The following is a 19,549-nucleotide window of genomic DNA, read 5'->3' as shown; positions in this document are numbered from 1 at the left end:
GACCTGGAATGTTCTCAGTTGGACCTATTTTGCCAGAGTTGCTGCTCCAGTGCTCCATCACAATGTGCTGCTATTGGTTGGAAAAACTTTGCAGCAGAGTGCTGTTCATACTATCCACCTAATGACAGCCATGTGGACCAGTTGTCAAGTAACTGATTACTTGTGTATAACTGAACAGTTGATCTCTTTTGCAGGGGTTAAGCAACAGATATATACAGGTCTCAGAGCTGAAGGAACTTTTAACAGCATTTGGCAGCATGCAACTGAGCCATGTTCCCCATGGAGAAATCCCATACAGTTGCAAACATCTTGGTGACTTTAACAACAAGGTGTTTGAATGGCTGTGACCCAGAGGACTTACAACTGCTTTTGTTGCAGTAATATATTTAAGGCCATGGCAGAAGGTAGCTATTTCAGGGTCATGTGTTTGGTACATTGCATCAACCTCATTGTGCATGACATTGTAAAAATAAAAAGGACAGTCACCAACATGCTGATCATCTGTGGAAGAATTTGCACTCATTTCATCCAATGATTTAAAGGCCAGAAGCAGTTGAGGATCATTCAGCGGCTCATAGAGAGCCAGTTAAAGCCCTCATACAGGAGGAGCTAACAAGTTGGAACTCAACCTATTACGTGTTGCAATGTCTGTTTGAGCAGTACAAACTCACCAATGACTAGGTATTCAAAGACGAGGGGATGCAATTGGGAAAAGTATGACTGGATGTAGACAAATGGGGCATAGTCAAATGCCTGATACAGATGCTACTTGCTTTTGAGGTTTTCACATGGAAAGTCAGCAAGGAGGACAGTATAATGAGTCAAGCAATCCCATTGCTGCGGGACAAGTTCAAAAGGTATCACAAAGTTTCAGTGTGAACAGAAATAGAGAAGCGCATGAGTTGGTTGAGAGCTTAATCCTTTGCTTGACTGTTAATCCAAGGCTGCAAAGAGAGATTGTGTTGTCCGAAGAGTACATCTGTGTCACAATACTTGATCCACGGTACAAAAAAATGCAGTCACTTTCATTCCTTTTTCAAAAGGGGATATTTCTGCATACAAAACGTGGACTGTAGAGCAAGTGAGAGACCTAGAAGAGGAATGACTGGAAGTTAGTGGACTGGACAGAGGTTCTGGGATGCAGCATTCATACTCCAGAGCAGGCAGTGCTGTTTTCTCACAACAGCCAACACCAGCAGCAAGAACACCAGCAACAAAACCAACAGAAGAATCAGATCCAACCTCTGTAATAACTTGGTTTCAAGTGACATGGCTTAAGTCAAGTGCAGAGGCAAAGCAAAAAAGTGTGAGCACGTGGCAGCCCCAATGACCATTCAGAGGATATTCCAGGACTATCTGGATGGCCCAAATGAAGTCTACATGGATCAAAACCCATTCATCTATTGGTATGGGAAGATGTGCCAATGCCAGACCTCAGCAGGCAGGCAGGCAATAAAGTATCTAGCTTGACTGGAAGTCAGTGTGTCTGCTGTGTATGGTTTCAGTGCAGCTGGGGCAATTCTCAGTGTCGGAAAGACCAGACTCTTGCCTCAAAACGTGGAGAGATTGACATTGATTAACATTAACCAACGCTTTATTCTACACAGTAACATGGTTCCTGAAACACCACATGGAGAGGAGCAAGATGAGGGCGATTAATCAGACTTAAGTGCATTAGCTGGTCAACTTCTGGCCAAACCCACTGAGTTTGAGGGTGAACTCTACTTCCCTGACTGAGTAGGCCACCACAGAACTTTCAGATTACTGTTGAGCTGCTTCACCAAAAAAATGGATATAGATATTGGAACACTATGGCCTTCATTACAACCCTGGCGGTAAATGCCAGTTACTGCCGTAAAGAAAACCGCCAACCACAGTATTCCATTGGCGGTACACAGCGCCGCCCTCAAAATACACACACATTTACAAAACACAACCACATTGGACAATTCGAAATACACACACCTGACACACATACACACACCACACCCACACACCCAATCCAATATAAAACACACACCCACATCACCCACAAACCCTTACTACCAGAATTCTGAAACCACGCCAGAGAGATACACCACCATACACAACTCCAGCATCCACAGACACACAACACCATCACTTACACAACATCCACGCACCTCTAACAACACACAACAGCACATCCCCTCACACATCACAACAGACACCACTTCACACATCACCCACACCACATCATGGCACCTCAACGACACCCCAGGTTCTCTGAGGAGGAGCTGAGGGTCATGGTGGAGGAAATCATCCGGGTAGAGCCACAGCTATTCGGATCACAGGTGCAGCAGACATCTATTGCATGGAAGATGGAGCTATGGCGAAGAATTGTCGACAGGGTCAACGCAGGCAGTGGGACAGCATCCAAGAACAAGGGATGACATCAGGAAGAGGTGGAACAACCTATGGGGGAAGGTGCGTTCCATGGTCTCCAGACACCAGATTGATGTACAGAGGACTGGCAGTGGACCCCTACCTCCTCCTCCACCACAACTAACAACATGGGAGGAGCAGGTCTTGGCAATACTGCATCCTGAGGGCCTCACTGGAGTAGCAGGAGGACTGGACTCTGGTAAGTCAAAGCTTTACTACTATATCCCCCACCCTACCTGCATGCCATCACATACTCCCACCCTTACCCTCACCCCCATCACTCCAACACCTCACATATGCCCCACTATCACAACCCACCCATCCCAATACCAAGCCCTGCATGGAATACCAAAGCATGGACACCCATCACCAAAGCATGTCTACTACAGATACCCACACAGACCCCAAACCAAATATCACACAAGGACCAAGAAAAGAATGCAAGCATTGGAGTACAGGGTCACTCACCCATTGCACACAATGGCACACACAGATGCAATAATCATACCATTACACCACTGCAGGACCCCAACCCAATGTCACCGGACAGGAGGTACCAGACACATCCAGTTCCCCCACAGAAGAGACCCACAGTGATGACAGCAGCTCTGCACACCTGGATCAAGATGACCAGCTCGGCCCATCAAGGACTTCAGGACAGTTGCCTCCCCTGACACAGGCACACGCCATCACAGAGCCTCCCCCCTGAGGAAACACCACCACAGCACCCACCCAGCGGGCCCATCCCTCTGTCCCCAGGACACATCAAGCAGCAGTGTGTCCACCACTACAGGGAACACAGGCAAACCCACCAACCCAAGAACATCAGGGACCTGGGGGCAGTGGCAGTTGGCACACGGTTGAGGGGACAGAGGCTCAGAAAAACATAGAAACTGGGAGGACCGCTGTGCAACAGGGGGAGGACAGGCCCAGGGAACCCACTCTCCACGATGCCCTCTCCAACATCATGGGAGCTGACCATCAATCCCAGGACACGATGGCAATGGTACTGGCCAAGTTTCAGGAGACCCAGCAGCTGCAGGAGAAACACTATCTGGGGATCAGGGAGGACCTGAAGTCCACAAACAACACCCTGGTCACCATTGCAGGGGTGCTGCAAGAACTTCTCAACACCAGGAAGGACACTGTGGCACAACAAGGGGCCGCTGACACTAACCTGGACGATGAACAGCCCTCCACCTCCGCCGGAGCTAGTGGACAGGAGGCACCGCCACAGGAACACGACACCAGCACCCCACCCCCTGCAGATAGAGAACCACCCCGTAAACGGTCCCTGAGATCCAGGAACAAGACAGAGAACATTGCCAAGACCCCTGCCAGGAAATGAGACCCCCCTGAATGTAACCCTTGTGTCCCACTTTGTCACCCTGTCCATCCTTCAACTGCCATTGCTCCACTTCCTATGCCCCCATGGACAATGCACCTGTGAAACAAATAGACTGGACCCTGCCATGGACATTCCTCCACCATCCCCCCTGCCCATTTTACAACCCCCTTCACTTATTTGCACAGAAATAAACACACTTCTATCACAAAACAATCTGTATGTGCTTTCACAAACGTGTAATTGCAATAACCACGGAATATAGCAATGTCAATTTAATTGTTCACATACCGATGTAACACAGCTGTAGGGGTTGGAGAAAATATAGGAGAGGACACAAAGTGGGGCACCCTTCTGTGAAATGGAAAGGAAAAGTGACAAGTCAGGATCCATACACTGAATGAAAATGACAGACTTATGCTAGCTCAAACAATAGTATGAGATGTGGGAGGCAGTGACATCATCTTACCTGTGTCTCACAGGAAGTATTGCATTATTATGTTGTTTATGTTGTCAATATCCTCTTCTTCTGCATCCTCTTCTTCACTGTCCCCAGGTTCCACAGGTGCCATAAGACCAACAGCTGGACCCTCCTCGTGCAGAAAAGGCACCTGCCGTGGCAAAGCCAGGTTGTGCAGCATACAGCATGCCACGATGACCTGGCACACCTTCTTTGGTGAGTAGTAGAGAGAACCACCTCTCATATGGAGGCACCAGAAACTTGCCTTCAGGAGTTCACCCATGTGCCTCATTGTAGCTTTCCTCTGCCCTTTACCTGGGATTTCTCACTGGGGTCAGTAGCCATGAGAGGTTGGGGTAACCAGAGTCACCTGCAAATGTCGAGGGACAACTGTTAGACACACACTAACCCTTAGGGACACCCCATACCCAGACACCTATCCACACTGTGCAGGGTCCTTGTCCTCACCTATTAGCCACACACGGTGCCTCTGGAGTTGCCCCATCACATAAGGGATGCTGCTATTCCTCAGAATGTAAGCATCATGCACTGAGCCAGGAAATTTGGCATTCACATGGGAGATGTATTGGTCGGCCAAACACACCATCTGCACATTCATCGAATGGTAGCTCTTCCGGTTTCTGTACACCTGTTCACTCTTGCGGGGGTACCAAGGTCACATGTGTCCCATCAATGGCACCTATGATGTTGGGGATATGTCCCAGGGCATAGATGTCACCTTTCACTGAGGGAACACGATGTAGCTGCGCATGTGTTTTAGCAGGGCAGACAACACTCTGGACAACACGTTAGAGAACATTGGCTGGGACATCCCTGATGCAATGGCCACTGTTGTTTGAAAGGAACCACTTGCCAGGAAATGGAGCACTGACAGGACCTGCACTAGAGCGGGAATTCCTGTGGGATGGCGGATAGCTTACATAAGGTCTGGCTCCAACTGGGCACACAGTTCATGGATTGTTGCACGATCAAGTCTGTAGGTGACTATTACGTGTCTCTCTTCCATTGTCGACAGGTCCACCAGCGGTCTGTACACCGGAGGATGCCGCCATCTCATCACCTGCCCCTGCAGACGTGCCCTATGGACGATAACAGCGAGCAGAGAGTCAGCCAACACTAAGGTATCACAAAATGTCAATTGCACACATTTATTATTCCGCAATGTGCCTGTTACTGTGTGTATTCAAGGCCAACATTGGTGTGACGCAGTTAATATTAATGCCATATGCCCCCCTAAAATGGTGGCTGCCTGACCTGTAAGGTGGGACAAGAGGATATGAGGTAACTGCGCTGGCGTTGTACACCGTTGCAGTAGGCGTTCGAAGACAGTGGGGCAATCCTGCATTGGTTAACATTGGACCCTATGGGTCCAAGGAGCCAATGACGATGTAGGCCGGCGGTGACGGTACGCACCGCCGTGGACGTGACTGCCATTTTCTGTCTGTTCACTCACTTGATACCTGACCTTCAACAGGAGTGGACCTACACTGCAAGTGCTGCTGTGACCTGTGTCTGGAAGCGACAATGGCTCATGTGTCTGGGGAAAGGGCCCCTGCCTTCACTTCGGAGGAGTTGGAGAAACTAGTGGATGGGGTCCTCCCACAACACAACTGTACAGTCCTCCAGACAAACAGGTGAGTACACTGTGAGCATGCTGCATGGGCGATGTCTGTTTGGAGTGGTGTGGATGGAAGATACATGGGGGGGGGACTGAGGCCTGCATGTACGGATGGTGAGTGTATGTGCATCAGGACAAGGGTGGGAACGTGGGCCAATGCGTATGACGGTCTGGACGGGTAAAGATTTTCCTTTTCCCCTGTACTATTCCTCTAGGTCAGCGCTCACCAGAAGAATACTATTTGTCGTGCCATCGCCAAGGACGTCCGGACCCTGGGGGTCCACCACAGATGGAGCACCCACTGCCGGAAAAGATGGGAGGACCTTCGCTGGTGGAGCAAGAAGACGGTGGAGGCCTAGCTGGTGATGGCCTCCCAACGTGTGAGGGGTGCCTGTCGCACCATGACCTCCCTGATGTCCCAGATCCTGGTGGTGGCGTATCTGGATTTGGATGGGCGCTTGAGGTCATCACAGCAGCCACAAGGTGGTGAGTACACTCTCATTCAGCTGACTCTGTGCGCATTATGTGGTGTCTGGGTGGGGAGGTGGGGAGGTGGGCAGTGGGTTCCCCTAGGCCAGTGCGATCGTGGTAGGCAAGGTCCCATGTGAGACAGGCTCAGTGGCACCCCAACCCCACTAGTAGTTAGTGCCATCTACACCTAGTCAGGCTTGTGTGACTTCCAGGTGTGCAGCAATCGGGCTTAAGCATTGTACCCCATGGGCATGTGATTAATCTAGGAACTATAAGTGAATGGTATAGTGCAGAGGGCTGCTGTGTCTGTAGTGTCGGCCAACGGTAGTGGTGTTGCATGCACTGAACATGTCTTTCTTCTGTCTTTCGCCCCCTTTTTGTTGTCTCCCTGTTCTTGTGTGCAATAGCATCATCAGGCAGAGGAGCAGTGGCACCGGAGCAGGAGGGAGCTGCATCCCACTTGGCCCTGGAGGGTGAAACAACGGAGATTGAAGCCACCAGTGGGATGGAGGGCGAGGGGAGCTCCACGGCGGGGATAGGAGCCGACAGCTATAACAGCGACTCCTCCTCTGATGGGAGCTCCCTTGCGGTGGCAGGCCCCTCTGTGCCCCCCACATCAACAGGTACAGCCACCACCCCCCTACCAGTACCGCCCTCCCAGCAGCCCCTCAGCGTGTGTCCTGTGCCTGCTCACCAAGGAGGGTGGGCATCTCCTTCGCCCCAGGCACCTCAGGCCCTGCCCCAGTCTGCGCTGCTGCCCTCAGTGAGGAGGCTATTGACTTCCTGAGATACCTCACTGGTGGGCAGTCTACCATTCTGAATGCCATCCAGGGTGTTGAGAGGCATTTGCAGCAAACAAATGCATACCTGGAGGGCATTCATTCATTCTGGCCAGGCATCCCAACAGAGAGCATTTCAGGCTCTGGCCTCAGCACTGATGGCAGCCATTGTCCATGTGTCCAGTCTCCCCCCTCTAACTTCCTCCAGCCAGACCCAATCCCCCTGTACCTCAGCCTATCCCAAGCACACCATCAGACCAGCATGCACACACATCAACATACAAGGGTGGCTCAGGCAAACATAAGCACCACACATCCCACAGGCACTCTCACAAGCACCATACCCAGGCACACATACCAACATCCACTGCCTCCACTGTGTCCCCCTACTCCACATCTCACCTCCTCCCTCCCAGTCATGTCTCCACTCACACCTGCATGCACTACATCTTCAGCCACTACCTCCATCACCAGCACGCCCATCACCACATAACACTCACGTGCAATCACCACCCCACTACCATTCACACATCCCCAGTGTCCTCTCCCAGTGTGTCTGTGAACCCTCCTCCCAAACGCAGGCACACAACCACCCAACAGCCTCAAGCCCATGCACCTTCACCCAAATTCAGCAGACATACACCTCCTACAACCACTACCTCTACCTCCACTCCCAAACCCCCTTCATCTACCCGTCCCAGTGTGTCTAAAAAACTTTAACTGGCTAATATTGACCTCTTCCCTACACCTCTTCCCCCGTTCTTCCCCTAGGGCCAGGCTTTCCAGGTCCCAGCCCAGCACCTCAGCCACTACATCCCCAGGCACAGTGGTGCCAGCAACTGCAGGGTATTGGAGTGCGCCAACCATCAGAGCTGCCAGTGTGCCACGCAGCAAGGGCAAGGACATTCCGCCACCTGCCAAAGTGAAAAAAGGTGTCCACATCCCGGAGGGAGAAGCCGAAACACCTGACACCAAGGGGTCAGGGAAACGAAAGGGGATAGTGGCAATAAAAATCCATCCGAGGATGGTGGTGAGTTCGTGGACCCTGGGCAGCGTCCATGAAGGATCACTGTCATCACAGTTGTCTCCTGCATATGGAATGCGAAGACGCAGCAGTGTGGGGTATGTCTCTGCCTCCATGGAGTATCTTCCTACCTGTACCTCGGCAATCTCGTGGCACACACACACAGGCGAGTGTCTTGTTCCGGCCACAATGCACGTGGAGCACTCTGGGCACAAAGCCCCCTCCAGAACCAATGGAGTATCACACCCACTACCTCAGTCCTTGGCAGGATGAAGCACTCTGGGCACAAAGCCCCCTCCAGAACCAGTGGAGTATCACATCCACTACCTCAGTCCTTGGCAGGATGAAGCACTCTGGGCACAAAGCCCCCTCCAGAACCAGTGGAGACTGACATCCACTGGTTGTGAAAGACTATGGCTTTGCACTCCCCAGGATGCAGCAGTTGGCAAACCACCCACTGTAAAGACTTGAGAGACTATGGCTTTGCACTCCCCAGGATGCAGCAGTTGGCAAACCACCCACTGTAAATACTTGAGTGACTGTGGCTTTGCACTCCCCAGGATACATCAATGGGCATGGAGCCCCCTCGTGGAGCAGTGGCGTTGTGCGTTCATCAGGCTAATGTGCCCCCCTCTCCCTGAGGTGCCTGTATATTTTCTATGTGATGCCCCTCCGTTTGGAGTCAGGTATCTAGGGTGGGACTCACCCATGCATTTTGGGCCCAGTGGTCCAGGGACAATGATCTGTGCACTATCTGGACTTGTATAGTTGGTGTACATAATTGAATATACTGGATTTGTACTTTTGACTTATGTATTTTTATTTATTACAATTGTGACAATCATTTCCTTTTGTCCTTGCACTATTGAAGGGGGGGTGGGAGGGTATATGTAATGTTGCAGCATGTATTTCTATGTATGGTGTTGTGGGTGAGGGTGGGGGTGGGGGTGTTATGTGTTGCGTGTACGTGTCACTCTCTTTTTCCTCTCCCCTCCCCCCTCCCCTGTGTTGTAGGTGCAGTACTCACCGTGGTCATCGCTGGCATCATTGGAGGAGCAGGAAGACCATCGCCGGCAGTATCTTTAACCCGGGCTCCATGGCATCCTGGTTCCTCGTGGGGTGTGGAGAGGTGAGTGTTTTCCCTTCTGTGTACTGTTTCCGCCGTGTTTTTATTTGCATTGGTTCCGCCCCGGAAAAGGTGGCGGATAGCCGTGTTGTGACAGGATGGGCGGTACTTTGTCTCCTCCCTGTCTGTTGGCAGTTACCGCCGCTCTGTTTGTTTGTACCGCCGTAGCGGTCGGAGTGTTAAAGTGGCTGTCTATTTTGGCGGTTTCCGCCAAGGTCGTAATCCCATTTTTTTTCCACTGGCCTGTTTGCGGTATTACCGCCGCTTTAACATCGACCGCCAGGGTTGTAATGAGGGCCTATATGTCTTGTTTGCAATGGATTTATGCATCCCCACCATTTTAGCCACATGTAGGCTTGATTGGAGCTGGACCGACCAGTGTGCAGTGAAAAAGCCTCCCAATTCCCTTCAAGGACATTTGAAACAATGCCGCCCTCTCTCCCATGCATATCTTTTTTTTTCACACTCCCTAGCAGGGCTGCCCGGTAAAGATCATTTCACTTACAAGGCCGCCAAATTTCCAATGTGCTGCTTTCATCAAAAAAGGAGATGCAGTTGTATACCACCATGCTTGGACAGGAACAGGTAACTATTGCACCAATGAGTGATTTATTAGTGAGTGAGGGTTGATGATTTACGTGGTGGCAGACAGTTAGGGAGTGTGTTCAATTAGTAATTTGTAAACTTGATTTCGATGACTTCTAATGCTTGGGGTTAATGGGTGACTTTTCCTGAAGGTGATTGGCCCTTTCACGCTTCGCTAGATTTACTTGCATGATTTACTCCTTGCTATACTTTTTTCAAGTCCTTTAGAAACCAAACCAGTCAGTTTAATTAACCAATACAAATCTGCAGAACATTTTCAAATTCTTTAGCTTTTCTTGTTTATCTACAGTAATAAACTACAGACCTATCTCTCTCAATTTCATTTGGATCAGGATTCGGGCTGTTGGTTACTCAGAGTCAGGGCTTAGGGCGGGATAGCTCAACAGACAGATTTGGGAAAAACTAGGTAGTGTACAGGCTCAAATAAATGTCAAACTCCTCTATAATGTGGTTGTGGTTGTGGGTACTGTAACTTGAGACAGACATGATGATGTCACATCATCAGCAGCACGTAATGGACGCACTTGGCAAAATGTTATGACAGTTGTGAGATTGATCCGCCATGTACATGCAGCTACTTGTCTGGGATTAATTGTAAAATTACTGGCACTTCTCACTCTTAATCAGGATGACTGATTGATTGCAGCAACCTATGTCCTTGCTCTGCCTCTTGGTCCACTGCTGATGAAGCTTACCTTCTGTCCTTCTCCTTGGCTCTATAATATTGTTACTGTTTTACAATCCACAGGACTTCTGAAAGGTGAAAACTTCACAACAGTTGGACATTCTAAAAAGAATGCAGATGCACCACCCAATTTGGCATTTATGTACAGTATTATTTTACTTTTAACAATCATGATTTTTAGAACTGTGTGGGTTTGATCACTCCTCTATAATTTGTATTTTTTTAACCTAGATGACAGAACATTAATATATGTATATTAACCTGGGTCTCTGGTGCTGATGGACTGTTTGCAATGCATTTAATTGAACGGTCATTCCTTCATTTTCTTCCACAACAAATTTGATGATGATGATGTGTTGCTCATTGCCCTGAAGAATATTTTTATGTTGTTGTGTAGTGATTGTCTTTGTCGCACCTTTCCACAATTCCCCTTTCGCATCCATCCATCAAACCCTTAACCCTCTTACCCAGGGGTGTGTGATTTATTGAGGTGTGACTTAATTTACACCCTAAATGGATCACGCACTTAGTGGGGCGGATATAGTGAACATGACACCAGCTCACTGCAGGATCTTCCCTGAGCAGTACCCCACACCAGCCCCACTTATCCACCCATGCATAAAAAGGATCCATGATTTATATATATGTATAACATCATTCACCAACATCATGATTCAGACCCTCGGTTGCATTAATGCTTAACCTTATCCACGATAAGCCTACTTCTCCTGACAGAAGGAATTTGTATATGTAATTAAATAATAGCTCCCCATTTTTCAGAAGAAGTTAATATTTCTAGTTTTTGTTATCATATCAGGTCTTTGTGTCAAGGTAGTAGTCTGGTCTCAGTCCTTGTAATGTTATGAAATCAATAAATAACCCACTAACTCTGTATTTTCTTTCAATCTAGTTGACTGTGATGGAAAATCCTTCTAATGAATCCTACTGTTGGAGTTCAGTTAGATGCGAGTGGGATCTTGCTTGTGATGCCTTCCCTATTAGCATGTTAGCCTGCTACTGCTAGCATCACCTTTAAGAATGGATCTTGGAAAATCCTGCAGAAAGGTTTTAGAAGATTGAGAGAGGTAGCAGCCATCGCTTTATCTATTCAGGTAAGAGAACTATGGTGCAAGTGAACTAGTTTAGTTAGTAACTAACGACTATTAAATATTAAGATGTTGTTTATCTAGGTTGTTGTAGGCAATAAAGGTATAGACAATGTCACACCCCCTTAGTGGCTAATATAGTTACAAAGGGTAGTAGGATGAGGGTGTAACTAACTGGTATACACTTTGATAAGTGGATTAAAAAGACAGGCTGTGCTAAAAGAGTAATTTCCCTTTTAATTCCCTTAAAGATATAAACCCACCCTCTCCACCCACAACAGGCCCACTCCTCTCTCCAAACAAATCACCTCATCTCCGACCAATGTTCAAAATGTTCACAGAAAAGTCCAACAACCCTTTCCCTTCCCAATTCCCACCCTCTCCACCCACAACAAGTCCCTCCCACCAAAGCACAAAAATAATAGAGGGGCACCAGAGGGCTTCATCTAGGTGAGCTTGAAGGCTTGTCTCTTCCTGGCAAAGGCTTGCCACCTCCTGGCGAAGCAGTACCAGATTTTGCAGCATGCACCGCTGGAAGAGGTCTGGGTAGGAGGGGGGCTGCAGTGGAAGAATGGAAAGATCCCAGCTGCCGGTGGTGTGGGCAATGTTGTGGTTGAGATTGAGGCGCTGGCAGCTGGCCACCACAGGCAGGCTGCTATCTCCTGCAGAGATGTTGGTGGTGGTGGACACGCAGGAATAGCTCTATAGAGAAAGTAAAAATATAAAAAAGACAAATTGTAAAAAATGCTCAGTGCTAAAACTTGCTTATATAGTGGCATATGAGCAGTACATTGCTGGTCCCCTAGCTCCATCTGAATTTTTGGTGTGATTTGTAACAGGGCAGAGTTTTCCCCACATATACCTCACATAAAAAGCACTGACTGACTGAAAGGAAACAGGCCAGAATACCAACAGATTAAAACAAAGTGTTTTTTGTTCTATTAAAGGACTTTCTAGTAAAAAAAAAAAAAATTAAGCAGGCTTTTTGCGTGTACAAATTAAAAATGAATTACCTCTCATTCGTGAGTAACGTATTATGCACTATGCAGCATACGTTTTCTTGTTGTGTTAAAACAATGGGGGCATGCTAGTGCAGCAATTAGCTGGGGTAGCTGAAATGGACAATTTAATATCTTACTTTATTTCCAATGGCTCTGCTCTTCTCTGAATGCTTGTCAATTCTACCATGACTCCATAGAGGCAGATGAATAATAACAATACTCTATCACATAAGTTACCTACAAAACACGGATAGCCTGTCTGCCATAAGTAGACAGGGGGAAAAGTGATGCACTGCACTACAGGGAAAGTGTTGGATACAGGGTTATTAGTTGTGTGGCCAACACAAGTAATAGCTCCTCAACTGTCCTCTGTGGGAACCAAACATTTGACTCTCACAGGGTAGCGAGGCAGAGCAGTGTAAGGCCTACTCAAGGGAAGTGGTGTTGACTAGTAATCACCAATCACTGACTTGCAATATTAACACTCATTAAATGATTGTCCAGTCAGTACTTTTTCTGTAGAAAAAGAGGAAGTACTTTTATTACACACACACTACTCAATTCTATGCAGTAATTTACAAATATATACGTTGGCAGATGGAACATAGCATAGATGACATTGTGTAATCACCCTGAGGGGTCACCTAAACATATCAAGTGAGTTTCAACAGTCATTGTGTGCTCATTATATTACTTTGGCATGAATCATTGGCATAAGTGTGATAAGGCTGTATCATTAAAATATGTGCAATCATCATGAAAACTGAAGAAAACATTTCTCAGGAAGTAGTTTTGTGTTTGTGCATTCTTTCATATGCTTGGCAGTAAACTGTAACAGTCAGAACAACCCCTACAGGTTATCACATTAAAACCAGAGTGGAGAAAAAAGCATTACAGTGTAACCATACAATCAGCCCATAAAGTGCCTAAATACACGAACAGGGCATTACACATTTTTAGACCGTCCTGGCCTTCTAACCTAAAGCTTTAGAGAACCTAAAACACTCTCAGCTGTAGGGCAAAAGCTCCAGTCATGGGGGAGAGTGGAATTGCATTATAAAGCAGGGAAAGTGATGATTTTAGGCCCCCTCTCAACTCCTCAAATGGTGAGGACACAGAAGATGACCTGAGCAGCAACAGCATGTTATGCTGTATGATTTGGTTCAGGTCCCATCACCCTAAGACCACCACAGGCTCAGATATGTGCATAAAAGTAAAGAAAACACAGGACCCCGGAAAGTATTATGGGGCAAGTTTCTGTAAAGTGGTGAATATTATAGCTGCAGCTCTCCTGCTGTGCCAAGGAGTGCCACAGTGTTGTTTTACTTGCTTTTTTCTTATTTTTCAGGTGGCCTCGTTCCAAGGTTTTTATTTGTTTTTGGTGGGGTTGCCCAGTTCTACCCAAGCCTCACAGAGATTGCCTTCACTGGAGGGCAGCATGAGGAGCCCAGCCCCGGCTACACTTGCTGGCTCCCCATGTTGGCATGGGGAGCCCACCCCGGCTACCCTTGCTGATTCCCCATGCTGGCAGCACAACCGTATGCTGCTGTGAGAGCCAGCAACCTTACTTGGTGTCGTGGCAGAAGTATGTTGCAGGGCAACCACCAACTGCATCCCGGGGCCCAGGAATTGAGTCCTGGGCCCCTCTTGCATCAGTGGGAGAAGCTTGATGGTGCTCCCCCATATGCTCTCCAGTTCTTAGGGCCAAAGGATGGGGTCCTGGGCCCCTGCTGTTCAAGATGGGGAAGCACAATTGTGCTTCCCTATATTCTTGTGCTGGGGTCTGGGGATGGGGTCCTGGTCCCCTTTTTCATAAATCCACCCTGTTAATTGGGTCCCCAGGTGCGATAGGATCACAGGGAGCAGACACCATACACACACTCTTCTCCAATGTTGTGGATGCAGGTTTCTTGCATTTCCCCCCGGCCCTGGTCCATCCCAGAGGAATTCGACCAAAATGGTAGTGGAGCTCCACACGCTCCAAGAGAGGGAAAATAGATGAAAGGTCCCCAAATTTTAGAATGCCATAAATTGGGCCCCATTGGGCCGATTTAGATGATTCTGGGTTCCTTGTACTCCTGGAGGTGAGTTCAATCTACCAGGGACAGATGCAATAGGCCTCCTTATCTCCACAGTGGTGCATTCCTCTTAAAGCTAACCCTCCTGGCTCCCTGTGCCAATTCTTCTTTGCAGTTTTATTGGTTGGTGCAAAGAAGTCCACGTCTTCCCTCAACTGATGCACTGGGGAAAAAGGGGGGCATTCTCACTGGCCTTGGGGGTACCCACTGGTCCAGGGGTCAACTGGACATAGTTGTGAGTCCTGAGTTTGGGTCTGGGGGTTCTTTTTTCCAGTTTCCATGGCAGTTCCAAGATCCAGCAGTGAAGTAGGTAGAACATTTGCATGCAAGAGAGAGAGTCTTCTCCTTGTGCAAGAGTTTATAAATGTGAGAGGAGGTTTCAGAAAACAGGCACCCCTTTTCGATCCTGGGGTGCCACATTACCTCTCCACCCCAGTCCCAACCTTTCTGGTCAGCATGCTGTGACAATCTAAAATGGCATCATCCAGGAGTTCCTGTGATCTTAACTCCACCCCTCACTGATATCACTATCAGGGACTTGAACAGAAGAATTTCAGCTGAAGCCCTGAGGTGGGTTGGCTCCAGTTATCTGGGAGCTCTCCTTTGTTCAGTGGGCTCAGAAAGACCCATCCATTGTGCAGTGTGACAGCTGGGTGATTGATACAGATCATTATGTCTCACCTATTTCCTCCTCAGGAGCTCAGAGAAGTAGTGCTAATTGCTCCTTTTCTGTGGGAGCAGCCTTTGTTCCTGCAGCTGTAGAAAATGTCATTACTGGGCAAAGCAGTGTGACAAAAGGCCTGGGCTATGATCCTGAACTGAGACAGGAAAACATGGAATCTCTGAATGACACACAACATGTACAGTTAACAATTTGGATTTTCAAATGTAGTTTTCTCGTGCAGGTTACACTCCAATTCAAAATGTCAATCTTCTCTGTAGGCCAAGGGGAAGTGAAACTACATTCTAAGGCAGTTCCCTCCCTATATGTATAATGGAGTGTAACTATAGTTAAAACAGTAAAGCATACTGACTTTCCCAAATAGTGTACAATACCCTCATGAGGCCTATACCTAACCCTGCAGAGTCCCCATGTGTCAGGCTAGCTGTGCACTGTTACAGGGCTGTGCATGACAGTAGCCTCCCACATGCATCCCGCACACATGTGCACACAAGTGTGAATACTTGTTCACATGTAACCAGCAAACTATCCTTTACCCTTCCTATGTCTCAGGGGCCTTGTCCAAAAAGGCGGATAGTGGCAGTAAACATGCACAGTCCTTTGCCATGTGATTACCATGGGTGAAACACCAGTAGTGAGGCTCACCCACAGTAAAAAGTCAAAATACAGGGTAATCAGAAAAGCAAAAACTTCCAGGCATACTGCAACAGAAGAACTGAGTGCAACAGGAAGGAATGGGATATACATTTTTTTTGCATGTTCGTCACAGAGTATCCCACCCGCCAAACTCTAAATCATGCACTTAGTCCAACTTTTCTCCCTAGCCTCCCCCTCTACCACAAGTTATTTTAATAAATACCTTGGCTTGGCAGTAAGAAAATGTACTCTACTGCAGGGTAAATTAGACGGATTAGGATAGGTAGAGGTTTCACTACAGAACAGTAGTCGGATATCACTGATGATCATGTGCTAGGTTTTGGCTTAGTCAGTCACAATAGTCGACGAATAATGAAAGGGAAAAAAATTGAACAAGAATACATTAATTATGGAAGCCATGAAATATACATTCATAAATCACTTGAACAGAAAAATGTTGCACATGAGAAGGTTTGATTTTTCAGTTTTTGTGGCAGGTTGAGAAATAACTTAGGAAAGAATTAAGGAATGTAGTACTAGGAGGTGACTGAGTGGGCACTGGAAAACACACCTTGTTTTCAGTTTCTAATGCACTGAAAACTTTGCAAATGCCACATTAACTGAAGCAGACGCACATTGCACGGCCAACACTGCAGTGCCAAATTGAACCATGCTGCAGTTAGGTCACGGATGGTGAAATGCCATGATCAGGGAGGTGATTAATGATAATGGGTAGGATCTCTTCCTCACTTAACAAATACAGTGAGTATGCTTCATTTGCCAATAGGCAAGCAATTTGACTTACCACCGCACTGCCATCACTGTGAATTCCCCTCAAACTCTCCCCTGTGCCATGTCTGGCACACTGGTGCAGCAGCTAGTCCTAGCACTGGTGGTCTGTTCAGCCTGAAAAAACATTACACATTTTAAATGCCAGATATGCCTCCTCCTATTACTTTTTTTAACAAAACTCAACCACCTTACCTCACTGCAGTTAGCAGTATCTTCTATCAAAACTGTTGCTTTGGGTGGCTTGGTGGTTGACAATGTTGGGAAAAACCAGGTAGACAAGCCAACCCAAAATGTTCATACTTGAGGGGCAGAGCTACAATTACTCTGAGTCATTGAAGCACAAGGAAGGGTTGGAAATATGGTCATTGAAGGACATATGGTCTTGATTGACAAGTGCAATAAGATCTCATACTTTTCTTGCCATGCTGCACTGTAATGGAAACTGCTGGTATTTTGCATAAATGAATGATAACACAACATTGGTGGGGTCCAGCGTGACCAAGGCCACTCTCTTGTTTTAACTTTTTGAGCATGAGCAAGAACAAGAAAGCCTTCTCAAAAAACATGGTCGGAGAATAAAAGCTTACTTGGGCCTGCAATCTTCACAGTAGAGTACCAAAAATCTGCTCTCTTAGTCTTATAGTATCACAAGATATATAAGGAGAGAGGGAAAGCATACTAACAAAGCAGAAGAAAGCTACAGATGTACTATAGACAGGAGCAAGTCAGCTACAGAAACATCAAATATGAAAAACAAAGATAAAGCAGGGATAACAAGAATTTAAGAAACATTAGACAGAGGAGCTGAAAAAAATGAGACAGTATAAAAAATAAACTAGGCAAAATTACTCCAATAGTGGGGAGAGGTAACATTTTGAGAAATATTAATAACAGGACTTACTGGGTCCAGCAAAATCATCACCCACCCCAAGGTTCCAGCACTGCTGGTGGTAGTGGTAGTTCCTCCCTCCACAGCACTGGTAATGGCAGCTCCTTCACCTACTTCACCTGCCTTAGAATCTATCTTGCCTTTAGGTGCAGTGAAACAGTTAATCTCCCAAAAATCTGCCTAACAAGCAAACTAAATCAGCCTATAGTACTAGTATTGAGTTGACCAATTCCTAATTTTCTAAACCTAACCCCTATTCCTAATTTCCTAAACCTAAACTACATTTGGAAATACTAATTCATTGCAACGATTGAGCTTTGCTTCTCAACCCCCTTTGATGGGCTAACTCAGTCTCCATTTTCAATGCATAGATGCATGCTACACATCACTAGGAGATTGGGACTGTATAAGACACATAAAGAAATGCACAGAGATCGCTAACTCACTGATATTACTGTTACCACTATCTTACTGACAGGACAGAGGAGCATGCATGACTTCTTAAATAATCCACCCAAATGAGGGCCGACGAGTATGATTAGGTAGCGCAGAGCACCTGACGTAAAGTTAGACTCTTGGTCTAAGTTTAGATTTTTCGTCCCAACTTCGACCGAAAGTTTAAACTTAGACCAAAAGTCTAACTTTACTCCTAGTAAAGTTAGACTTTAGGGCTATTCTTAGATTTTTGGTATAAACCTAGACTTTTGGTCTAAACTTAGACTTTTGGTCTAAGTTGACCTTTGAGAATCGGGCCCTACATTTGTAACATAAACTTAACTTACCTCTGAGTGTGAGCAGCATGCTATTTGAAAACAAAATGAGTCCTGTTCCCTATCAAGTACATCAGCCTAGTAGTGCATCAGCTGCTGCAGGATGCGCTGGGCCTCAGTGCTCCAGTGCATGCACCAGTGCACTCACACACACAACAGTTGAGGCTGCTAGCATCGAAGGGAGGTGGCTCTGCACATGGAAAACAAGTGTGGCCACCTTCTCCATGGAAAAAATGGGTGGTGCACCCTTGGCGGCACATGGGCCTGCAAGGTGTGTGGCTTGTAGCAGCCAGAGTGGTTCCACTGCCAGTCTGTTGCTGCTCTTCCAACATGGCATTGGGTAGGAATAGGAAGTAGGAAGGGGAAGTAAGAGAACAGAGAAGAAGGAAGGAAGAACTAAGAAAGTAGAAAGGGAAAACAAAAAAGTACAAAAAGACAAAGAAAATATAAAAATGAAATTCACAAACACAAAGACAGATACTGATAAAAAAGGTAAATGAGGGGTGTATGAGAGGGACAGACGGAGGTGGGATAGAGGGAGTGCCTGGATACCCTACTGGGTGATTAGCCATGCTTTATAAATCATGATTGATTGATTGATATTTGAAGGATAGATAAAATCAGGCTGAGCACCATGCAGGCAACAGAAAGCAGTTAAAATAAAAAATTGCCGCAACCATGTGGACTGTGTGGTGCCGTTCACATGGATTTTTCAGTATGGACAACGCTTCTGACCTGAAAAAAGTAGCGTGAATGGGCAAACGAGCATGCCTCTACCCTTGCGCAAAGTTTTGTTTGGAGCTCCAAGAGTTCTGCCCAGGCCTAGCTATAGTAACCTTAGGGTAGGAGTCATAGTTTATTGAGATAAGTATAACTATAAGTGCAGAATTTCTACTGTTTTGTGTGTGTAAAATCTGAACCTAACTATAATGCCCATGTAACCTTTTTGAGTGAATTTCCATACATTAATCCAACAACTGCTGTGTACGTCCATTGGCCATGCATAGTGGGGGTTTGGCCGTAGAGCCTGGTTTGCAGCCAGGATCTGGGTCCAGTC

This window comes from Pleurodeles waltl, chromosome 9 (genome assembly GCF_031143425.1).
Source record: "Pleurodeles waltl isolate 20211129_DDA chromosome 9, aPleWal1.hap1.20221129, whole genome shotgun sequence".
NCBI lineage: Eukaryota > Metazoa > Chordata > Amphibia > Caudata > Salamandridae > Pleurodeles > Pleurodeles waltl.
This window is presented reverse-complemented; position numbering follows the sequence as displayed.